Source organism: Acomys minous, assembly GCF_964271855.1.
Source record: "Acomys minous genome assembly, chromosome: 9".
Classification (NCBI taxonomy): Eukaryota; Metazoa; Chordata; class Mammalia; order Rodentia; family Muridae; genus Acomys; species Acomys minous.
The window spans coordinates 9,677,867-9,702,928 of NC_140490.1; the positions used below are offsets into that span (position 1 = coordinate 9,677,867).

The 25,062-nt window shown below is 50.2% G+C and overlaps 1 protein-coding gene and 1 pseudogene across 2 annotated transcripts in view; both read left to right on the forward strand.

Moving 5' to 3' along the window:
- Window positions 1-4,724: 4,724 nt before the first annotated feature.
- LOC311605292 (large ribosomal subunit protein eL39-like) lies at window positions 4,725-4,880 on the forward strand (annotated as a pseudogene). Its single transcript has one exon. The product of its transcript is annotated as a large ribosomal subunit protein eL39-like (transcript).
- A 4,623-nt stretch (window positions 4,881-9,503) lies between these two features.
- The window catches only part of TSPAN14 (tetraspanin 14), a 59,599-nt gene continuing 44,040 nt past the window's right edge, over window positions 9,504-25,062 (forward strand). Inside the window, exon 1 of the mRNA XM_084794322.1 lies at window positions 9,504-9,688. The gene's annotated coding sequence lies outside the window, so the exon portion shown is untranslated. The remainder of the gene's footprint in view (window positions 9,689-25,062) is intronic.

The following is a 25,062-nucleotide window of genomic DNA, read 5'->3' on the forward strand; positions in this document are numbered from 1 at the left end:
GGCAGAGGCAAGTGAATCTCTATGAGTTCAAGATCAGTCTGGTCTACATTTACTTATTTATCTTGGTTTTTCGACTCAGGGCTTCTCTGTGTAGCCTTGGCTATCCTGAACTCACTTTGTAGACCAGGCTGGCCTTGAACTCACAGCAATCCGCCTGCCTCTGCCTCCCGAGTGCTGGGATTAAAGGCATGCACCACCACGCCCAGCGTCAGCCTGGTCTACAAAGGGAGTCCAGGACAGCCAAGGCTACACACATAGAAACCCTGTCTCTAACATCCCCACCCCCTGTCCCCCTCCACCCCCCCAACCCCCCGGCCACCGCCGCCAAAAAAAGAAAGGCAACACTAATTTAAAACTGATCTTGGAGTGGAAAGTCTATCAAAACTGTTGACCCCTGGCAACTGTTTATACCCTGCATCCTTCCATATTCTAGTGAGGTAAACTCTCACTCACCCTCAAATTGGCCTCTTGGTCTTTACCTCCTCATGCTAAGGCCACGGACCCCTTCCTTCCTCTCTTCTTGGCCATCCACTGCCATGGCTACAAGCCTCAGCCTGACCACAGCCTCATGTCACCATACATGATGTTTTCATATCCTGAGTATCCTCCAGCGCCTCTCCACTCTGTTTCTCCCACTCTACCAGCCCCTGCTGCTGGTCTTTCCTCCCGCTTGTCAGTACTCATTATGTGGGCTGGGTAGTCTGGGGGTAGCCACGTTGGTAAAGCTCTTGCCATGTAAGACTGACGACCTGAGTTTAATGCCAAGAGCTACAGTGGGAGTGTTTCCAGCTGTACTTTTGTTTTCCTGTCGTGCCCTTTTTGGCAAACCCCAAACTTTGGTCAATCTCTAGGTCCATGATCTCGGCAGCTGAGCTGACCCCAGTTGCTGAGGACTGACAGAGCAGGTACACGGTCTGGGATGGATGCCGCTCTGGCTCCGAGCCTCTATCTCAGTCAGGCTCACAGGCCTTCCCTAAGCCTCCTTGCCTGCCTGCTCTCAGAAGTGCATCTCTTCCTCTCTCACCTCAGTCTCTCTGATATGCTTGAATATATTTATTTGTTTTTTAAAATTTTTATTGTTTTGGTTTTTCGAGACAGGGGTTTCTTTGTGTGGCCTTGGCTGTCCTGGATTCACTTTGTAGACCAGGCTGTCCTCGAATTCACATTGATCCGCCTGCTTCTGCCTCCTGAGTGCTGTGATTAAAGGCGTGTGCCACCATACCCGGCAGATATGTTTAGATTTTGTTAACTGCCTTCAGTGGATGACCGGTCCTCTTCTGCCTGCCAGGAGCCTGATGCTGACATCTGCATCTTCACTTCTTTCCTTTCCTCCAGACTCCATGAAAGTGCAGCTGTCCTGTAGTCTGTGGCTGCCTTCTTACTCGGAAACCCACCTCTTCCCACATTTCCCAGCAAGCATCCTCTGGGGCTTTCCTCACACTCTTCACTCTTGTCTTCTGCTGTAGGAACCAGGCCCGACTGGGCTGCCTGCCTGTCTTGCTGTTTCATGTCCTGTTTCTAGCAGCTTCCATGTCTGTGTTTATCTTGGTTAGCTAGTCATGTTTACTGCTCTGAGAACTCGCCCCTCCCTTCCTCGAGACTTTTCCTCCTGTGTGCAATCACCTCTTGAGGGCTTTCACCTGGGAGGAGGATTCCTGTTTTGCTGCCTATTAGAAGGCTCTTTGGAACTCTGGAGAGGGATAATAATAAACCGCTGTGGTGGCTGCTGCTCTCTTAGCAGGAAGGACCCGCTGTGTTACTGTGTGTGTGTGTGTGTGTGTGTGTGTGTGTGTGTGTGTGTGTGTGTGCATGAGTTAAATCCGCAGTCCCTTGCCCTTGATTCGGTACCGCAGTGGCGCGGGCGTCACATTCTGCCACTTTTTTCATCACTTATACATGTCCAGGATCTTTTTCTTTCTCTTTCTTTCTTTCTTTCTTTCTTTCTTTTCTTTTCTTTTCTTTTTTCTCTCTCCTCCCCTTCCCCCCCACCTCCACCGAGACAGGGTTCCTCTGTGTAGCTGTGGCTGAACTGGACTCACTTTGTAGACCAGGCTTGCCTCTGCCTCCCAAGTGCTGGGATTAAAGGTGTGTGCCACCATGCCTGGCCCCCAGGATCTTCTTTTCAAAACACATTTTCCTGTCACTTTCCAGCCAACATCTCTTGTATTGCCCATGAGTGGCTCCTCCAGTGACATAATAAGTCAAATTGAGCCGAATTTATAGTAAAAAGGGAGGCTTATTGGGGACATCTCTCTCACAGAAGGAAGTCAGTGAAGTCCCAAGGCTGCGTTGAGGCAAGGGCTTCTTAAAGAGGAGTGGAGGGAGTTGTGATGCGATGGTGAGGTACTGGGATCATAGCCTTATTTGGTGAGTTTAGAGCCTTGTTGGTAGGTCTTAGGTCCAGTGGTCTCTTGGGAATCTGGAACTAGGAGCTGGGTTTGTCCTGGTCAGAAGAGAAGAGCAGCAACCCCTTGGTCCAGGCCATCTTGCCTTTGGCCTCAAACCTCTGACCTAACAACTGGCTTCACCACTGAAAGAGCTCTCTGACCCACTCCAGAAACATGCCCTTTCCAGTCTGTCTCACTGACCTCTCCCCTTCCTGAAGCTGTCACTTCCTCTTACCTTTCATACAGATTACCCCCGAGGCTCCTTCCTACCTTGTAACCATGCTTCCTTTTTGGGGGGGGGGGGCTCTTGTTTTTATTTCTCTATGTTGTCTCAGTTTTGTCCGTGATCCTTCTCCCCTTTTCATGGTCATCTGATGTGTTTTGAGATAGGGTCTTGCCACATAACAAGTCTTGGGGGAAAAAAAAGAAAAGAAAAAAAAAAGTCTTGGGAACCTGAAACTGGAGTAACCAGTACGCCGGCAAAAGCTGACTCCGAGGAGGATGAAGTCCGCCAACTGTACAGGGCCAGCTCAGCCCAACCCAGTGAATCTCTAACCAAAATGACATTGCAGAGATGTCAATCAGCTTTGTTCTGTTTGCCTTTAGATGTCTTACTGAGTCATGGGAGAGTTGTTTTTAACAACTGCAGTGACCACCAGCAACAAAAACCCAATTAATTACTTGCTCAGTCACTGTTATAAGAAGGAAGCACAATTCTGGGGCTGGGGAGAGGGCTCAGTCTGTAAAAAACTTGGCCATGCAAGCACAAGTTTCATCTCCAGAATTCATGATGAACAACAACAAAAGCTAGACATGGTGGCATGGATTTGTAATCCCAGTGCTCAAGAGGCAGAGACAAGTTAATGTCTGGGCCTTGCCTAATCAGAGAGCCACAAGACACAGAAAGACCGTGATGGCGCCTGCCTTTAATCCCAGCACTCACTTATGAGGCAGGGGCAGGTGGATCTCTGTGAGTTCCAGGCCAGCCTGGTCTACAAAATGACTCTAGGACAGCCAAGGCTACACACACAAACCTTCTCTCAATGAAACAAAAAACAAACAAAACCAACTAACCAACCAACCAACCAAACAAACAAACAAAAAAAACCCAAAAAAGATTCCCAGGATTGTCCTCTGGAATCAACATATCGCACATATATACCTGTACTTGCATATGTGAAAACACATACACACATGTACATAAGAAGTTAACATAATTCCCCAACTGACAGAAAACTACCACATTTATAGCTTCTGCTGAGGTATCTCTTCTGAACTCCATAGAACAATGGACCACTGCCCTCTGCTTAGGAGCACTTCAGATGGAAGTTTCCTAAGCCACCACTTCTCAACACACACACACACACACACACACACACACACACACACAGTCACCTAGTAGCTAGTGCCACTGTCCATGCAGCAGAATAAGACATCTCCATATTCCTCAATTTCCTATCCAATTGGTCCCCGTCAGTTCTGTCTCTTACACGCATTGTGAATCTACCTACCTCTATCCATTTCCTCATCTTCCTGCTAAACCACTGCAGTCGTTTCCTCTATAACTCTTTGTATTTAGTTTTGTTCCTTTAGAGCCACTCTTCCTCATCCATCCAGCCTTAGAGAGCACAAACGCCAGTATCACACTTCTGTCTAAAACTTTTCAGCCAGTGCTAAGAGCCTCAGGATATCTGGGAGAGCAGAATCTGCCAGGAATTATGATGTGACTTCTGTACACAGCACTCTTTTTCATGGCATAACCCCTGTGCCAGGGACCATTTGCTTAAGCACAGGACAAGGCCATCTCCTTCCCAGTGGTTGGGTTATGTGACCAGAGCTGGACCAGTTATAATCCTCTCTTGCATTTGCTCATACTAACCCCAAGATCAATTCCTTGAATTTCCAAAAGAATTCTGGTTTTAAGCTCTTTCAATGTTGTTAGTGACCTGAATGTAACGTTGTCTTCCATCTGTATTTGTATAGAGTAGTTGGAATGGGATCCTCTTGTTTGCCACCAAAAAGTTCTCATTATCAACTGGGCAGTGGTGGTGCATGTCTTTAATCCCAGTACTCTGGAGGCAAAGGGAGGTAGATCTATGAGTTCAAGGCCAGCCTGGTCTACAGTGTGAGTTCAAGGACAGCCAGGGTGACACATAGAAACCCTAAATCCTGTCTCAAAAAGCAAAACAGAGAAGGGAGGAGAGAGAGAGAGAGAGAGAGAGAGAGAGAGAGAGAGAGAGAGAGAGAGAGAGAACGAGTTTGGTCCTAATAAGATAATAAGATGCTCTTCTCCTTTCCTCTGCCTCACGCCCTGTGCGTCAGATTCCGCTTCTTGTCATGCCTTCTCAAAAGACTTTCAGAATCAAGTGATTCCTGGCCAAGAAACAAAAGCAAAACTGGCCTATTCCTCAATGGATTTGGGTGAAAATTGATAACAAGATCAGGTACAACTCCAAGAGAAGACACTGGAGGACAATGAAGCTGGGACTGTAAGGATTCACACAGTGGCGAGATTGAGGCTTTATACTGAATCATGGTCATCAATCAATCCTACCAGATGGAGTTCAGCATTTTTAACCTGGGGACTTAGTCATGTCTAAACTGGGGGTGTGGCTTGTCCAGTAATACAATGTAGACCATTTCAAAAAATTAAAAATTAAAAAAGATAAGACATCATTTATAGGTAAAGGAATTGTTATTATTATTTTAATTTTGAGACAGTATTTCTCTGTTAGACTTGGCTGTCCTGGACTCACTTTGTAGACCTCAAATTCACAGAGATCCGCCTGCCTCAGCCCCCTGAGTGCTGAGATTAAAGGCTTGCACCACCAGGCCAGCTTGGTAAAGGAATTCTTTACAGTAGTCCCCGTGTTTTTCAAGCTTTATAAATGTTTGTTTGTGCTAGTGCTGGGGGTTGAATCCAGGGTTTCATACTTGGTAGCCAAGTATTCTACCAATTAAACTATACCTCCAGCCCTGGTGACTTTGTGTTATGAGGTTATAAAGTAGATATTTCACCAAAAATAACACCCAAAAAGCTGGGCATAGCAGTGCAGCATGGCTTTAATCCCAGCACTTGGGAGGCAGAGGCAGGAGGATCTCTGTGACTTTGAGTCCAGCCTGGTCTACAAAGTGAGTCCAGGATGGCCAGGATCAATACAGAGAAAAATCTGTCTCAAAAAACAAAACAAAAAACCACCACACACACACACACACACACACACACACACACACACACAAACTGCCCTCCCCCCCCCCCAAAAAAAAAAAGAATTAGGAGAGCTGGTCACCAAATGTTTCTTCAGTCCACCCCTGCTTGTACACACACAAGTTCTGTCAGCCCAGGATGGCCACAACGAGCTGAGGACACTGCAGAGTATGGAGGAAGACCTAGCGTTTTAATTTACACTAGGCACAGGAGGAGCACTCTCAGCTTCCTGGTTTTCTTCTTTCCAGTCCTACATCTTGCTCACCTGCTGGTCAGAACTCTCACTCCTTCCTCCCCCATGTCATTCATTCTCACCACTGTGCAAACCTCCCGTAGCTTTCCTCGTACTAACCCCACCCCCACCCCAGGCTAACACAAGTTAAAGTTAAAAACAGTGGGCTGCGTCTATCTTTAATTCTAGCACCAGGAGGGCAGAGACAGGCAGATTTCTGTTGAGTTTGAGGCCAGCCTGATCTACATGGCAAGTTCCAGGCAGGCCGGGCAACAGAGAGAACTTTTCTCAAAACGGATAGTTAAAAATGCCAAGTAGATAAATGTAAGAGGATGATTGTATTCCTTTCACTTACATAGTAAATAGACAGAGAATGCAGAATAGGTGACTCCCTAGATCTTGGCAACCCATTTATCCTATTTTGGTTCGTCAACATCTGCAACACATGACTCCTGCTATAGACACACATGGCTACTGGAACCATGTACTTTCATCACATTTCTGGAAAGAATTCTGGCCAAGGAAAGCACATCACTTCCCTTTAAAGCCAGATTAGGATTTGCCTTGTTGTTGTTATTGTTGTTTAATCACTCTACAGCCTGATCCCAGCCCCCTCCCTCCTCTCTTCCCAATCCCACCTTCATACCTCTCTCCTCCCATTTCCCCCTTCTTCTCAGAGAAAGGGAGGCCCCTAAGAGGTACCAACATATCCTGGCACCTCAAGTCACAGCAGGATTAAGTCCATCTTTTCCCACTGGGGCCTGACAAGGCAACCCAGCTAGGGGAAAGGGATCCAGTGGCCAACAACAGACATGGACCTTTCTATTTTGTACTAAACAGTCACATGGTTGTATGTAGCAGATTAGGGCTGCCTAGCCATCTCCACCAAGGCCTCCAGTGTGCCACATCCATAGTAAGATCACTGATGGGTTTCTGTTCTCTGTTGGGTCTTTCATGTGTAATAGCTCCACTGTCATCTGGCTATACCAGGAACTCTGCCCTTAGCATGCTTACCAATGGCTTTATGCTGCTAAAAGCAAGTCACTTTCCTGATCTCATCTTCCCTGAGCTCCAAGCAGCATCTACCATGGCTAGCTAATTCCTTTCTGGAAACAGCTTTCTCAGTCTTGGGCACAGGCACACGGCATCCTTTGTTCTGCTCTGGCCTCCCAGGCTGTTTTCAGTGTTTTTTGTTTTTTTGTTTTTCCCCTGCCTTCTATTCTTTTTCACTCCATGGTGCCCTCTGAATCTTCTCTGCATCTACCTCCTCCTGCCTTTTTTTTTTTGGTTGTTGTTGTTTGTTTTTTTATTTTTTGAGACAGAGTTTCTCTGTGTAGCCTTGGCTGTCCTGGACTCACTTTGTAGACCAGGCTGGCCTCGAACTCACAGTGATCCGCCTGCCTCTGCCTCCCTAGTGCTGGGATTAAAGGCGTGCGCCACCACACCCTGCCTCCCTTTAGGCGGCCTTCTCAGCTCCTACGGTCGTTACTACTGATGATCTCCCAAAATGCACCTTCCCCCAGACTGTTCTTCTGTGCTCTTAGTGACTGAACAACAACCCTGGGCGTCTAACAGGCATCTTCAAGTCAGTATGGCTAAAACACAAACCTGTTAATGGTCATCCTGAAAGCGGTCGTTTTCCTTCAGGCCACCCCACCCAAATAAATGAGGCACTGTTTGCCCACTCACTGAAAGAAACTTAAAAACTATCCCTTTCATCTCTACATTTCCTCCTCCTACGTGCATCTTTTTGGCCTTAAATCCAAAACAGGGTCCGCCTCTGAGCTACTCAGCTTAACACACCCAAGCACTTAAGCTCATACTTTCTTCACACTTGGCTTGGATTAAGGCAAAAGTTGAATTGGCTCCCTGCTTTTAATTTTTGCCTGACGGCTACTGCATTTGCTCCGCTCACAGCAGCAAATGAGAGTGTTAAGTCCTTTCTGTAGACCCTTCAATGGCTTAACGAAAATGCTCCATCGTTTGACGCAGTCCATAGGCCCTTTGTGTCCTTCATCCCTAGCCTTTTACCCAATGATAGCCCATTCAAGCCTATCTCGAAACGACAGCCACGCAGCTTTCCTTCAGCTCCTCCACACATCCAGAGTGTGCCCTTCTCCAAGTCCTTGGCCCCTGCTGCTCTCAACTTGTACTTTCTGAAACAGCCACTCTTTATTCCTTGGCTTTCGATTTCAACACCATCTCCTCACCTTTCCCCAACCACTCCCTTTTTCTACCCCAGGCCTTGTTGTTGTCTTTGTCTCTCAGTATTCATTTCAACACGGAATGATTTGTCTTTTCTACTAAGAAGTAACTGTGTGGAGGGAGAGGTTTCAGCTGCTCTGCCCCCGGGATAAACACAAGACCTGGTGCTCACACATCAGACACTCCATCGTGCATTTTGGTTAGCTGGAGGTGACACTATGGACAGGTTTCCTTATTAGGGAGGTCCTTGAGCTGTCTGGGGTATTCTAGAGACAGTCTGCATCCTCCTTGCACAAGGGGCTGGGCGGTGGTGGCTCACGCCTTTAATCCCAGCACTTGGAAAGCAGAGGCAGGCGTTATCACTGTGAGTTCGAGGTCAGCCTGTGGTCTACAAAGCAAGTCCAGGACAGCCAAGGCTACACAAAGAAACCCTGTCTTGAAAAACAAAACAAAACAAGCAGTGGAAAGAAACACTTATGTCTGGATTTTTCTCTTTACAATGAACTTAACCTGTTGCCTGCGTCTTATGTCACTTTTGTGCTGCCCAGGAGCAGATCTGGCCCTCAGTGCCCTCAAACCTATAGGACGTAGGCCTCAAACTAAGCAGGTAGACAAGCAGGCAGAGGCTAGGACAAGGTCGGCCTTTAAATCACAGCGGTGTGGATCTATTGTACATCTGCCTGTCCTTGTGGCCTTCCACTTCCAAGAATCAGACCGGCTATCTCCTCAGCATAAAGGTGCTGTACAAATCTCAGCAGGTAGTCCAAAGGAAGCTTGGTATTTTTAGCACCGCGACTGAAGAAGGAGCGAGTCTTTAGGCTCGGCTGTAAAGAAATCTCTACCACTCCTTTCTAGAAGACTACCCCCACCTCTGGCTCCCAAGGCTGGGCAGGAACGCCTTCCATCTTAAAACCAGCCATTTTCCCAATCTTCTTCCACCACCCGGCCACCCTCGAGACAAGGCATTTGGCAACTCTCGTTTCTCCGAGGCTTGGCTCCCGAGGGACCCCTCCAAGGCAGGAGGGGCGATTGCACAGCGAAACCCAGCCAAGCGCTCAAGCGGACGCTCAACCGGTGGCCACAAGTGACTGGAGTCCAGGCTTCGACAGCGTCGCGGAGCTAGGGAAAGGGCGGACCCCGGTAAATCCCGCTTGGGGCACCGCCCAGAGCCGGACAAAGGGGCGGGCCAGCGATCCTGCTCTTTACCTAGGGTAGACCGTTTGCAGGGCGGGGTGCGCGGTGGGGGCGGAGTGTGGTGACCCGTGGGGCGGAGCATAGGCGGGGCGTGGAGGGGGCGGGGTTATTGATAGGGGGCAGTCGGCGGTGGGTTGTGGGCTGATGGCGGAGGGGGTGGGGCGAGCGGTGGGAGTCCGGCCTCGGTGGGGGAGGAGCGAAGGATGGGGCGGTGCCTGAGAGTGGGCGGAGCAAGAAGCGGGGGCGGGAACTGGGTGGGCCAGACGCGTGGGGCGGCCGAGGGGCGCAGGGAAGCGGCGCCTCTTTCTCCGCCGCGGCCCCGCCCCTCCGAGCCCCGCCCCCGCCGCTCGGACGGCCCGAGTCGCGCCCTCCCGCTCGGCGCTGCCGAACTTGCTCTAACTTCCTCGGCCGACCGGGCCGTGCCGCCGCCGCCGCCTCCGCCAGCGCCGCTGCCGCGCCCGGGTAAGTAGAGCACGCGGCCCCGCTGCAGCGTCGGGCCTGTCCTTATTGTCTCGGGCCGGCCCTCGTGAGCGTCCTCTCGGGACGGCGGATGCTCCCCGCGTTCTCGCTCGGCCCCGGGACTCCCTTGCCTGGCGGGGGCGGCCCCGCGGGCGGCGCGGGCTTTGTCTGCTGAGACCGCCCGCGAGCTCTGGAGGCCGCGGGCGGGACCTTGCTGAGCCGTACTCGGGCGCTGTGTGGAGGGGGAGGCGCCGCGGGCGCCCCGGAAGGTGTGTCTGCACCTCGCTGCCGCTTGGGCTCTGCCCGTCCTCACCTGCGAGCCCAGCGGAGGGCGCCTTCTTAAGCTCCGGTCCTGGGACCGTCGCCCAGCCCCCACCCACCCTGGGTGTGCTCGTAGCCGCGGAGTCCCACGCTGTCCGCCTGGAGTTTGAGGAGGTGGCGATCCTAGCTTCTCGGTCCTAGTCGCTATTGGCTGTGTTTGGAAGCAGAGCCTGACCCCTGACCTAGCCCGAGCTTTGGCCAAGTTGTGGTTCAGGCTGTACTTTGGCTTGTTGGCCCAGGTTGCAGCCCCCTTTCTCTTCCTTGCTGGGCGTGCAGTGCAGAGGGTGGGTGGGGATAGTGCGCGTGTGGGGACTTCGGCCCCTGAACCACAGAAACTCTGAAACTCGGTCTCCAGTGAGAGGCGGTCAGTATTGTCAGAACTCAGTGTCTTCAGCCAGTGCTCGCCTGGAGCTAGTTACAGAGCCGCGATGACCAACTCATGGCTGTATCAGAACTCTGGTGTTTGGGCACATCGAGGTGTGTTGGGCAGGTGAGGTGCAGGACGTGGGCTTGGAGCCTGTAGCAGGTGTGATCCCAGCTCTAGGCGGACTGGTGGATGTAGGTCAGCTGCGTGCCAAATCCTAGACAGTTTCCACATAGCCCCTTCTGAGGAGAAGTTGCTGCCTGCTGAGTGCTTCCTTCTTTATGAAAGGAAATCTGGGGCCCCAGGTTCTAACAGCTCAGAGGTTGCTGGAGACACCCTTTCAAAACTTCCTGGGCCCTGGTACCTTTTTACAACTCACACCCTGGCTGCATTCTATTTCTAATGTCAGGGACAAGACTTGCAAACCTATGTCACTAGATGTGTTTTATACCCTTCTTAGTGTGTGTTGTACTCCACTTTCAGTTGGAGAAACATTGTCTTGATACGTCCTTTCCTACATTTCTGGACTCTCTTTTTGGGCCACCTAGTGTGTTTCCAAGACTGGGGTGCTCTGTGCTATATAGCGGGTGCTCTGGGCTCATACCTGTACGCCTTTCATGGTGAGAATGCAAGTGCACAGTGGCATTTATTGCTAGGCACTCCGTCTAGGCTTAGTTGCTTCATTTAGTCAAACAGCCCAAGAAAGATATCGAGGAGAGGGCAGGGGGAGGAAAGGGCTGGCTGCCATGGGAAGATTCCTCTCCTGCCCCTCTCTTATTTGGGCAACTGCGCTGGAGGACAAGTGAGGGCTTCTCCCTTGCCATGTTTGTAGTGGAGGATGAAATTCATGCCTTGTGTGGGTGGGAAGAAGTGAGGTGAAGTTACAAGCAGGCCAGGGATGCAGAGGAGCCCTGGGTTCTTAGGCCACCTCCAGGGGCCTTACTCTGGCCCACCATGTGCCTAGGGATTTAACCTTGTTTAACTTTAGCTGAGAAGTTAAACAGGGTTAATTTCTACGGTGCCTAAGAATGCGGGTCTGCCAGCCAGTCTTGAGAGCCCTTTGCTGCTTTAAAACCCAGTGAACTGCCAGGGGCGTGGTGGCGCTTGCCTATAATCCCAGCACTCAGGAGGCAGAGGCAGGTGGATCCCTGTGAGTTCGAGGCCAGCCTACAAAGCGGGTCCAGGACAGCCCAAGGCTACACAGATAAACCCTGTCTTGAAAAACCCAGTGAATTTACAAACAAGCATACAGGTATTACATGGCATCGTGTTGAGTTTGTCACGGCTTAGTATACGTGGAGACGTATATCAAGCTACTATCCCAGGCTTACTTTAATTGTTTAATCTTTGAAACAACTCAGTGTGATAGGCATTAAGTGCCTGAATTTAAAAATGAGAAAACTGTGGCCCAGAAAGGTCAGAGTGATTTCCTTGAGGTCTCCTGAGCTGTTGGATCCTCTCATTTAATGATGCCTTTCTCCTGGGGGGTGCTTAAATACAGCGAACAAGCCTGGCCCAAGGCAGAACTACTGAGTCCTTCAGTACAGGTTCCCTCAAGGCCCAGCTTCCAAAGAAGCTCACCTATCTAGCATGACCTGAGCACATACCATCCCTTAATCCCTGCTAGTTTGCTTGATATGTACAGCCTTTGCCACAGAGAGCCAGGGGATTGCATGCGAGGCTGGAGAGCCTTCTGTAGAGATCAGAGTTTGATGTGCTTAATACCAGACTTCACACTTCAGAGGCTTAAAGCAACCAAGTCTTTGGTTTTCTTTTGTTTTTGTTTGTGTGTGTGTGTGTGTTTTAAGTCCACATCACATACTGCTTTATGTTACCATTGTTGTAAGACCAGTTCATATCCCTTGCTACATAGACGTAGCCTGATGAGTCTTATCTTGGCTTTTAAGGCTTCTACCTATGAGTGCCATTTTATTGGCTGTGCTGAGTCACATGGCCATAATCACCCTCGATGTGGGGGTGGGGTAGGAATAAAAAACACTTGATGAAAAGCATGAATGCCCATCACGGCTCTCACTTGCCTCTTCTCAAGTTCTGGATCCTGTGCTACCAAGAACATGTATAAATTAGTCAAAGAACCACCTCAGTGTTTAAAGATGGCCTGCCGCCTTTGAATGGTAGAAGTTTGGTAAACGAGAAGAACCTTAGGGTGTGGAGAAGGCTGAGCACTCCACTTTCCTCTGACCCCAGGCAAGTTACTTGAGTTCCTCCTGTGTCTTTTAGCTCATTGGCTAATTCATTCGTTTATTCAAAAGCAGGAAGTCCCAGCCTAGAGGCTGTGAATGGAGGGGACAATCCCTGCTTCCTGCTGCTGAGTGTCCTGCCTTTAAAGAGACTTGAGCGGGAAGCAGGCACCTCTCTTGTGGCCACTAGACTTCGGGGAGTGTTGTATTACTCCGTCTTGCCTGGATGTGAAGTTGCTTTTCCTAGAAGCAGAACAGAGAGAGGTGCCCGAGAGTTGCTGTGCTCTAATGGTTCTCCTTAGGGCTGAGGCCAGGCTTGCATGCCGCGGCATGTGGAGCAGAGTGCTGGTTTGGGAGAGTGACTTAGAGGGTAGCTTCCACAGAAGAGCAGGGTTGACACATGTTAGGTGCATTTCTCTAGCCGCTCTGAGTTTGGTTTTTGTGTTCTGTCATCTGTACATCTAGCCAGTGGACATGAGTGGACATGAGGAGAGGAGACCTTAGTCTGGTCTCTGTGAAGGTCGGCTCACTGTTCTTAGACATGGTTACTGCTTTTTCACTGCCTCTGTTTTCCCACCTGTGGAATGACAGGTGGCACAAAGGCCTCTAGCAGCTCCTACTCCTGGCTGGTCACCAGTGCCCAGTATAGGCCATGCTTGGTTGTTTTTCAGAGTCTTTGGCGTGGTGAATGGGGTGGATGTTTTGGTTTGCCTTCTTCAGTGTGGCAGTGCTGTCTTTGATTACGGGTCACTGTGGGATCCTGGTCTTCTATCCGTGTGTGTTTTGGTTCAGCCGGAGCAAGTAGTTGCATTGGTTCAGCACAGGACCTGGCCTGTGGGCAGCAGTTGGTGAGTCTGTCCACTCGCCATGAAGATGCCTAGCATATTCCAGTGTGCGGATGGGCAGTAGGGAGGCCAGCTTTTGACTGATGTCTTAATTGCTAGCTGTGGAGCCTAGACTGACGTTGCATATTTGCTCCTCTGAAGCAAGTAGAGGCACATCTGCCCTTTCTGGGTTACTGAGAAACTAGTGCACACTTTAGGTTTGAGGAACAGCGTCTCAAGCCCCTGGGTCAGGCCTGACACTGTTTTGGGACAGCTGCTGTCTTTCTGCCAGTTCCCGACAAGGGTTTACCAACAGCTGATTCTGGGAACCCTGCTTCCTCCACCCTTGGTGGTTGGGTGGGGTTGGGTGGGGCTGGGCTGGGCTGTGGTTTTTCTCTTTGGAGGTAGTAAGCCTGGTAATCAGAGTGTAAGTGGGCCCTATACAGGCTGGAGTTGGCATCTTTATCACTTAAGATCTGTTCTGCCTCTCTCTTTAAGCGGCCAGAGCCCACACCTCTCATTGACTTTTCTTGGTCTGTGTACTATGTGGCAAGGTGGCTGCTAGCATCCTGGAAGGAGGATGGCGCACAGCGTTCTCAGGAATCTTGAGCCCTTGGACATCATGCAGGGCTGAGGGAGTGGGTAAGATCTGGGCAAGAGCCGGGTCAGAGGCTGGCGAACCTTCTCTCTGTTTTCTCTGGGTATGTGTGCCAGCTATTGGGTCTGTGATTGCATATGCTACAGAGCCGAACAAACACTCAGAAACAGAGGCTTTGAGGATTTCATAGCCTTGACATCCAAGGGAAGGTCCGCACAGCAGCTAGAAAGGAGTGAGTTTTCCCTGAAATAAACCTCTTGTCTGTATCTGAGGCTGATGGGGTAGAGGAAGGGGTTCAGTATAATCCAGGGGTCCCCAGCAAGGTCTCTTTTAAAGTATCAGAAGGTAAAGAAAACAGCTACCTCAGCTTTAGCCCCCCCAAACCTGCTGCACCATTCAGGCTGTGGTGGACTCTGAGCATCATAACTCTGTAGTCCTCCCTAGCTTTAGTCCAGGTTGCTGCTTTGCTTCTCAGGCTGCCTATAACCGCCCCTCCTCCTGCCTCCTTCTCCTCTTTCTCCTCTTCTTTTCTTTTGTTTGTTTTTTTGAGGCAGGGTTTCTCTGTGTATGTAACCTCGGCTGTCCTGGACTCGATTTGTAGAATAAGCTGGCCTCAAACACACAGACATCCACCTGCCTCTCTGTGCCTTTGCTGGGATTACAGGCGCACACCACCGCACCTGGCTTCTTCCTGCCTTTTTTGACCAGCCTTTACTCCTGTGTTACCTGGCCCTCATCTTCCGAGGCTTGTGGGAAGTGGCCAACTGCAGACCAATTGTGGGTAATTAATACTCGGGGTGAGGGTAAGACGCGGTGAGTCCTGGAAGACTGAGGAACTCTGTGCTTAAACAAAGTTATTCTGGCACTTGTTGAAATGCTACGGTGTACTATTCAAGGCTGTTGCAGCAGGGTTTTTAAGTAGGGGAAAGAGACTGGGCTCAACTCCACAAACCAAGGAAAGTGGGAACTTACAGCCAGAAAGCACTGTGCCGGGATCTTAGAGAATTTTTGGGGGTAGGGACATTTTTAGCTGAATGGACCTGACAGAATGCTCCCTAAAGGCAAATCAAGTGGCCAGGATAAGGAATTTGATAACATGTTGGGGATACACTGACTTAGCGGGAGTCTTGCTAGAATGGGCCTCTGCACATCTAAGGTCAAAGCTGATTGAGCAGAGAGTTTAGAGGACGTTGCTAAAGTGGGGTGAAGGGCTGAATCCTTTTCAGTATCCTGTGTTTGGTCTTGTGAGTTTTTATAAGGCTCATGACCTCCCACCTTTGTTTCCCAGGCATGGTGTTTTCTCCTGCAAGTGTCATTGCTTTTGACATGGTCGCTAAGGCTTCAGAACTAAAGGTGGCCGCCATTTCAAGAAGCTTTGGTCTTTTTGTTCCAGCATGTGCTGGCTCCTTGCGTTTTAATCTCTCTTCGCTCTGCAGCTCCATCTCCAGACTCTTGCCTTCCTGGGTCTGGTGGCTGTCAGACCACAGCCCTCTCTTCTCTGACGTCCTTTGCGGTGGAGCTCCTGTCTTGTGCTCATCAACTCCGAAGCAAACCAGTATGACAGCTCCACAGCCCCCTCCTACCAGCCACGGACTTCCTTCTGTCGTCTGCTCTGGGTCCATGGAAGGGGTCATAGGTGGTACCTTCCATTCCCTGAGCTCCTCTGCTTTTCTGTCTTCCCCCTTTTTTTCATTTGTCATCCCTGGCGCAGGTGACCTGGACCTGGCGCAGGTGACCTACTGGTGTGTCTCCACCCAAAGCTGTTCTTGTCTCCACCAGCTCCCTTCTGCTCTAGGGAAACCTGTTAGCCGTAGGTAGGGCCTTACTCAGTTCCCCAGAGGGAAGGCCCCGTAGCCAGTGTCTGTCTTGCAGTGGAAGGACAGCGACCATGCCCGCTCTGTGCAGCCACCCTGCCTCCCACAGTCATTGTCTCTTGCTGTCCTAGTTGTTTCCTGTGAAATACAAGCTGTGGTGTAAACAGGATAAGTTGGTGGGGGGAGGCTGTTGCTAAGAAAAGATTCCGTGGTAGTGGAGGGTGTCTCAGGGCTCTGAGTGGACACAGAACAGGAAAGGGAGTGGGATAGGTCTAGGTGCTGTGGTGGTGGCAGGTTCTGCACAGAGCCCCCGCTATGTTCAGACAGTTCTGAGGCCCCCCCCCCCAATCCCGAACACCAGTGTGGTGGAACAGGATATGCCCTGGAGGCTCAGAGCCTCCCTGGGGTGGGGGGTAGGGGGTGGGGTCCTGGCGAAAGGCTGGTCTTGGTCTAATGAAAGGTTGTGGGGTTTCTTTGAGAATCTGCCTTGACCTTGTACTGGGCCCTGTCAGGGGAGCAGGAACTGTTTTTCGCCCTCAGGGTTTACAAGCTCCAATGGTCCTAGTAGCTTTGATATCTCCTTTGTGCTGCTTCTTTTGGGAGCCATTGGTTGAACTTTACAGTCAGAAGAGCGTCTTTGAGAAAGGGGAGCCAGACCTACTCACTCCCTCCCTGGCCTCCATTCTCTGAGCCCTGGACAGTTGTGAGCTTGAGGCCGGTATGCAACTGCTGGCGGTGTTGTCCCTGGGGTTGTACTCATGAACCACTCCCCACTGGTCAGGTCTCTCTCCCAATACATCGGCCCCCACTGGTTCTAATGGTGGTTCTTATCCCCTCAGCAGCAAGAGAGACTGGGATGGTTTTTGTATTATTCCTTGGGGGCAAAGTCATATGAAGGAAATACATCAGTGCTTTTGAGTGCAGAGTATTTATTGACACACCCATTAAAGGGGGCCTTTTAGACAATAAATGTAACCCTTTAGCAAGAAGAGGCACAGGAATGCTTCTCTCAGCCCTGTGCTGCAGCCACCGGTTCTTAAAAGGTACATACAGCTTAGTGGCTAAGGGTTTGGGGTTTGAAGCTGAGATTTTGGAGAAACTGTTTTTAGCTTGTCCTTGGAGTGGGGCCAGGCCCAGAAATCTGTTGAAATAGCTTTCTTTAGCTGCTAAAATGGGGATGGGCTTGTAACGCTAAGACTTGGAGCCTTGCTGGCGGCTAGGGAGGCCCCAGGAGAAGCGTCTGTCGGATGCCTGGGTTTCAGCATCCCTTAGACAGAGAGCCCCCCCCTCCTCTCTCTCACACACACACACACACACACACACAGACAGACAGACAGACAGACACACACACACACACACACACACACACACACACACACACACACCTTGGAGTTCTACAGGTGGCTCTTGCTATGGAATAGCATCGTTTTCTTTCTGTCACTATCAAAATCTGTTCTTGCTTTTCTTTCAGAGAATTTTCTATTTGGTTGTAGAGTGAAGTTGTAAGCAGGGAGCTCAGTGTGCTCAGAGGCCTGTACTCCCTTTTTCTTGCCTCTTCAGTATCTTCTTCCTCCCTTCCCCCACAACATCTTGTCCTAGGGAGATGCCAGATGCTGCCTAAAGAGTGCTATTCATGAAGTATACCCCCTCTTCCTTTCTTTCAGACAAGGTCTTCCTACATAGCCTAGGTTGACTCTGAATTCAGCTTCCTGCCTCAGTCTCCTGAGCATTGGGATTATATGTAACTGCATCTGGCTGTGGTAACATTTTTTTTGGGGGGGGGGTGTCTTAATTTTAACTTTTTTATCATTAAAAAAGATTAAAGATCATAGAAGAGGAGCCGGGCGTGGTGGCACACTCCTTTAATCCCAGCACTGGGGAGGCAGAGGCAGTTGGATCTCTGTGAGTTCAGAGGCCAGCCTGGTCTACAAAGCCAAGTCCAGGACAGCCAAGGCTACGCAGAGAAACAAACAAAATGGTAGAAATCCATACTTTTGGCCTCTCCAGCCTCACTCCTCCCTAGCCCAAGGCCTCTACCAGCACAGTGATGTGTGGCCGGATGCCTCATGTACACACCTCCCATCCCTCGCTTATTCCCACAATGGCTCTGTTCTTACCTGAGGCTCGCCCTAAGATCTATCTAGGGATTGTTTCACTTTAGCACACATCCTTTTAACAAGTCATTTTGCTGCAGTGAGCCTTGACTCACGCGTCCAGCCCCCTCTTGATGCACACTCAGGTTGCTCTCAGTGGTTGCTTCTCACAAGCCTGGTTGTTGCCTGAGTGCGAGATGGCTGATTTGACTGTTTTGATTCCAAGAGGAACAGGAGTTTCTGAGGCCTGATGCTGGGGCGGTCTTCTATTTTTTGCATCAGAGTTAGCAGGGGGGCTGTGCACTGCTTTCTGCCCTCTGTTGTTCGTGCCTCAGCTCAGTCCGTGCTCCTCCCATGAGCTCGTTTGGAGCTCTTGGATGTGTTGTGATCAGGAGGCCTGTGCACTCAGACCTGTGCTGAGAAGTCTGAGGAGGAGGAGGCTGGGCGAGGTGAGAAGCAGAGAGATCTTTCTCGCAATGTGAGACTCCGCATAGGTTTCAACTGCATAGGCTCTGGGTAGTGTGAAAAACAAGCTGGAACTGGTCTGCCTTAGACAAGGTCCAAGGGCGTCCCCTCTGCTGCTGTGGGAGTTCTCATAGCCTGCCTGTTCTGCTGCTGGGTCTGGCACGCTGAGATTGTTGTTAAAAGCCTGTATAAAAGGTACCCAGGTAAATGGCAGATGACTTTTCTGTATTGAGCAAGTCCTCGAGTAGAGATACGGGCTTGGGAAAGGAGAGAAGGTTGTGGGAGAGGGCACAGGCTACTTAGTCTTAAATTTTTCTCACACTTTCAGTGTCACTGTAGCCACTGTTCCCTGAAATAGCTAGCCAATAGCCATTCAGTGTGGCTGTGGCCACCCCATAAAGTACACAGTACAAAACAGGAAGCTAGGAGATTTTTAGGAAGACTTTTCCCTATGTCCTGGCCTGGTGATTTTGTGGCCTGTGCCCTTGCCCTGGCCCTACCAACCTCCCACGCAGAGGACTCCTCACCACTACAGTCACATGCAGTCCCCATGAGAAGCCCAGAGCTACCAATGCTGGAAGCTCTGTTGTTGGGAGCCCTGGCCCTCTGTAGCACAGAGGTCTCTATTGTGGCCTGATGGCAGCTAGGCCTGACCTGGGAGGCTGAGGAGGCGGGGCCTAGGGACTGACAGTAGAGCTATTCATGGCTCTGCCCTGGTTTTCTGCTGCCTCCCATAGTGGATTTGGGGGGGGGGGGAGACAAAGTGGGAGGAGGAGGAGGGACTAGAGCTGCTATTGTTTAGGGCTACTGGTGCCCATTGTGTTCAGTGTAGGTCTTCTGCTGGCTGCCCTGATTCACTGAGCCCTGCGGTTCTCAGATTCCAGCCCCTGCCTTCTTTCTCCCCGCGCCTTTTGTGGGCACCTGTGTTAAGGACCCTCGCTGCTTTTTATGTCATGTGGTCTGCCTGGAGCTCCTTGGGTAACCATCGGAACAGCTGGGAAGGAGCTGGATGCCGAGTCTGGCTTGTCAGCTGCCTGCCCACCACCTTGGGAAACATGTCCACAGAGCTCTCACTGCCCAGCTGCACCCTTGGGTGGGGGCCAGGCACGTGCCTCAGCGGCTGTCAGTCTTGTAGGCACCCCTATCTTCCTTTGTGCTCACCCTGTGTCGGGTCCCTCGTCCTCCCTTGAGCTCTCAGCGGCAGAAAAGCCTGCTTTCCAGCAGCCCAGGCAGCAACCACCCTGGCTGCTGAGCCATAGCTCTATGCCTTTGTTCAGCCACCCTGAGCTCTTAAAAGCCGGCAGCAGCCAGCATGTGCAGGATACCAGTGGACGCCTTCACAGTGCGAGTCTCCCTACTGGACCAAAGGCTTAGCAGCTCCCTGGCTGTGTCTCAATCTCTCAGCTAAGACAAGCTTTCCCTTTGTTCTGTCACCCTCTTAGCAGATCACATAGTGACTCTTAGAATGAAGACAAGGAGTGCTCACTAGGTTTGGGCCATTTTGTATGATTCCTCCCTCCCCCCTTCCCTCCCTCCCCCCTTCCCTCCTTCCCTCCCTGAGTGTGTGTGTGTGTGTGTGTGTGTGTGTGTGTGTGTGTGTGTGTGTGTGTTAGGTAGGATGGGAACCAGTCACCTGATCCTCAGAAAAAGCACCTCCTGACAGGATAGTAAGATTGCCACTGAAGTCCTGTCAGAAGAGCCATCGGTGGCAGGCTCTTCTGGAAAATGGGAAGAATAGTTTGTTTTGGTCTCTATGGTTGTGATTTTTCCTTACCTGAAGGGAAGTAGTCCCTGTCACTTCACCTCTTAATGTGGCCCTCCCCTCCTCCCAGTTTTTGGTGGTTAAAAGGAGCATTCTCTTTGGAGGCCTGTTCTCACTGCAGGGTCAGGCATTTCCCCCTGGGAGTGAATCTGCCATTTCTGTCTTCTGTCTAAACCACACCAGGATCTGTCAGAGCCTTTGAAATGTTGGGTAACTCTCTGTCCAGAACATTTCTTTTTGACTTTTTCAGAACTTACCATCTTCAGATAGAGCCTGGCTGGCTGTTTGACTTGACTGTTGTCAGCGGTCTTTCAAATTAGGTGTCACTCTCAGGCCCAGAAGGCGTTTTTTTTTTTTTTTTTTTTTGGTTGTTGTTTGTTTGTTTGAGACAGGTACTCTCTGTGTTAGCCTTGGCTGTTCTGGACTTGCTTTGTAGACCAGGCTGGCCCCGAAGTCACAGCAATCTGCCCGCCTCTGCCTCCCGAGAGCTAGGATTAAAGGCTGTACCTCTCCAACCCCCCCCCCCCTTGTTTGTTAGACTGTCTTCATGTCAGTAGACATGGCATCCATGACACTCAGATTGGAAAGGGCTGGAGTTCATTGTTACATGTGTAAAATATGGCTCCCATTTTGGGGGTAGATGCATCCAAATGATCTCTGGAGAGGTCACAGTCCAGGCTGCTTGGTTGTGCTGGTTAGTTTTTTTGTCACCTTACCACAAGTCAGGGTCATCCATAAAGAGGGAACCTGGGTTGAGAAAAATGCTTCTAGCAAATTGGTCTGCAGGCAAGTATGTGGGGCAGTGTCTTGATTGGCGATTGACATGGAAGGGTCCAGCCCCATGTGGATGGTACCATCCCTGGCTGGTGGTCTTAGGTTGTGTAAGAAAGCAACCTGAGCAAACCATGAAGAGTAAGCCCTTGCTTCAGTTCCTGCCTTGAGTGCCTGCCCTTACTTCCCTCTATGGTGGACAATGACTTGGAAGTATAAGTTAAAACCCACTTTCTCCCTCCCTGTCTTAGTTAGGGTTTTATTGATGTGGAAAGACACCAAGACCTAGGAAACTCTTGGTTTTTCAAGACAGGGTTTATCTGTGTAGCCTTGGCTGTCTTGGACTCACTTTATAGACCAGGCTGGCCTCGAACTCACAGTGATCCATGTGCCTCTGCCTCCTGAGTGCTGGGATTAAAGGTGCGCGCCACCATGCCCGGCTAAGGCAACTCTTATAAAGGCAAACATTTAATTGTTCCTGGCTTACAAGTTGAGAGGTTTAGTCCATTGTCGTCATGGTGGGAAGCATGGCAGCATGCAGGTGGACATGGTGCTGGAAGAGCCAAGAGTTCTACATCTTGATCCAAAGGCAGCCAGGAGTAGGCTTTCATTGCCCACAGGGCAGAGCATGAGCATGGGAGACCTCAAAGCTCACCCCCACAGTGACACACTTCCTCCAACAAGGCCACACCTCCTAACAGTGCCACTCCTTGTGAGTCAAGCAAACACATGAGTCCATGGGGCCAAACCTATTCAAACCTGCACACTCCAAGTTGTTTTGCTTTTACCACGCCGTGTGATCACAACAATACAAACCACACTATGACATAGGTACTCAGGACAAAAGCAATGGGGTTAGAGGCTGGGGCTTGAATCCTGGAGCTGTAGTTGCTGGCCACCGACAGGTCACTTTCTTGGACGTAGGCCCTTGACTGGATAATGGAAGGAAGGAAGGAAGGAAGGAAGCTGGCTGCTCAGACAAACCTGGGCAAGGTTCTAGCTTTTTTAATTTTTTGAGTCTTAACTCCAAAATGGTGGATCACTGTCTTGAAAGTCCCTTGTCCTGTTGGGATCTTGTAGAGGAAAGTATCTTCAGATAGGTAAGCTGAACAAAGCTCGTCCCTCTTCCAGACAGGTTTTTCCCTGCTCTTCCAGGCAGGTGGCCCTAATGGGTGGCTGTGGTTCCCTGTTGGAGCTGCACTGCCCTGAGCTCCGTTGTACCCTGCCTCCCTGACTGGTCCTAGGGGCTCTTCAGAGGGAGCCAGTGACTCTGGTTAGGTCTTGTGTGGACATCGACTCCATTCTTCTTGGTCAAGTCACATTACTCCTGTTTACTGATACAGTATCTCTCTTGTGAAGTTGGCTCTGGAGAGAAGAATGTTTTATCTCTCACCAGAGTAAGGTCATATCAGTAAAGCAAATTACAGAAATGTAGAGATAAACCTATATAATGCCTCCCTGTACACACTTCATTTTTTTGGTGTCTTTCTTTCTTTTTTTTTGTTTGGTTTTTCAAGACAGGGTTTCTCTGTGTAATAGCTCTGGCTGTCCTGGAACTCTCTCTGTAGTCCAGGCTGGCCTTGAACTCAGGGAGATCTGCCTGCCCCTGCCTCCCAAGTGCTGGGATTAAAGGCGTGCACCGCCGCCACCACCACCCAGCCTGATTTTGTTTTTTGAGACAGGGTTTTTTGTTTTGCTTTTTTGTTTTTTGTTTTCAAGACAGGGTTTCTCTGTGCAGCCTTGGCTCACATTGTAGACCAGTCTGGCCTCGAACTCACAAAGATCCACCTGCCTCTGCCTCCCAAGTGCTGGGATTAAAGGTGTGTGCCACCATGCCTGGTGACAGGGTTTTTTTCTTTCTCTGTGTGTGTGTGTGTGTGTGTGTGTAAAACAGAACCCTGGCTGTCCTGGACTCACTTTATAGACCAGGCTAGTCTCGAACTGCCTGCCTCTGCCTCCCGAGTGCTGGGATTAAAGGCATAAGCCACCACTCCCAGCCATACACACTTCTTAGCTTTGGGCCTGGGTGGTGTTTAAATTTTCTGTCTGTTCCGTTTGCAAGAAGCAAAACTATTCTTTCCTTGGCATCCTCTGGGTGGGATTCTGGCCCTTTATCTGCCTTTGCCTGTCCAGCCTCTCCCTTGGTCCCTGTGCCTAGCCAGCCCTGCCTGCTTCCCTTCCCACCTGCTGTCCTACTGTTTCCTTCCTTGAGGGCAGGACAGGTGCAGCCTTTGTCACTGCCTCTTGTTGTGTATCTGCCCTGAATAACTGCTCCCCAACCCTGGAAGACGTCTGAGGGCCTCAGAGGAGGCAGGCTTCACTCAGTGTGCTTAGAGTAGCTTTCACAGCTGTGAAATGGGAATACAAACAACCCATTGGCTCATTGGAGTAAGGCTTTGTGCACGAGTCCCTCTAGCTTCCTTCTCTAGCTCCACCAAGACAAAGAAATGTCCCATGATCATCTGGTGGCATACACTAAAATACCAATTAATTCCAAGTGGAAGCGTTTCTCCAGACAAGCATACCGGGTTCCTGCAAGTCCATACACAGTGAGGAAACACGTCCCCTAATGGTGATTTGCCCTCCAAGCGCCTTGCCTGCTCATGCTGCTCAACTGCTCTTCAGCAGCATCAGTGTCACCTGGGAGCTGTTGCGATGCAGAACCTTGTGGGAGAGGGAAGGTTAAGCTGGGATCTGCTAATCAGAGCCTGTCTTTACAGAGATTCCCAGGCGCTTATGTGCACTTTCAAGTCCGAGAAGCACTGACCCTGATGCCTGCCCTGTTATTTTCACACCTTGACAGTGTTTTGTGGATTTGCCGTTTACCCTCTGGCTTTCTGTAAAGTCATGTACTTTTAAGAGGCCTGAAACTCCAGCCCTGTGTCCCCTTTCCTGTGGTGTGCAATGTATCACAGGTGTCCTGGGTGTCTGGAGGTGGAGCTGAGACCTAGTGAGCCCCCTTATGACTGCCTGTGAGGTCATCTTTGGGGTAAGGAGCTAGAGGGTATTTGGAGCCCCGTCTGGTACTACTTACCCCACCCCATCTGTCTTCCTCAGCCCGGACCAGCTGGAGGATAGAGTCACAATTAGGCTGTAGGTGTGGTTTGCATTTTGGGGACACTCAAAGCATTCTGTCCAAAGATGCTTTGCTGTATATTGGTGTTCAAATAAATAGTTCAGGAGACTACAAATTGACATTTCCTGTTTATTTTATTTTTTTTACAGAGGTAGTAGTAAAACAAAATACAATAACATAAAACAAAAAGTAACACATTAGAATTGGATAAAACAAACAGAAGGAAAAGAGCCCAAGAAAAGGCACAAGAAACAGAGAGCTACTCATTTGCACGCTCAGGAATCCCACAGAAACACTAAATTGGAAGCCATAAATATATGCAAAGGACCTGTAGGGCAAAAAGAAGAAAAGGCATTATGATGATGATGAAAATTAAAAAAAGAGAGAGAGGGAGAGAAAAAGCCTTGATATGACATTCTAAGACAAGGGACTTCCAAAGATGCTGCTGAGTTTGTTTTCTCTGGGCCATCTACTACTAGGCATGCAACCTACAAGTAAGAGTAGTTTGTTTCCCCAGGGAGCCTCCCTTGGAAGACATACATTTTCATTTGTAAATGGTTGTCAACCGAAGATAGCTTCTGGGTTCCGATGGGAGCATAATCCTCTTCTCCTTCCAGCTTTAGGACCCCTTTGCTGCAGACCCCTGCAGGCCCTCTGCATGCTGCCTCAGTGCCTGTGAGTCACGAGTGGGCCGATTAAGGCCTGTTTTCTTGGTGTTCGCCATCCCCTCTATGTCATACTCTCTGCCTCCTCTTCCATGGTGCTCCCTGAGCCCTGAGGAGAGGGAGTTGATGGAGACATGTGGTTAGGGCCGAGTGTTCCAAGTTTCTCACTCTCCGCATAATGTGTGTCCGTAAGTCTCTGCCTTTGTTCCCATCTGCTGCAGGAGGCTGCTTCTTTGATGATGGCTGAGCAAGGCACTGATCTGCTTCCCTGGCTGGAGTCTCTGTTTTTCAAGAAATCGTTGGAGGTGGCTCTCCACTGCTTGCCAGTCCCTGCATTCTAGTCATGGGCCTGAGCCATGGGAAGGATTTCATACCTGTTGCACATGCCCAACTGCTGCCTCCCACCCCTCTGGCCTGCGGTTT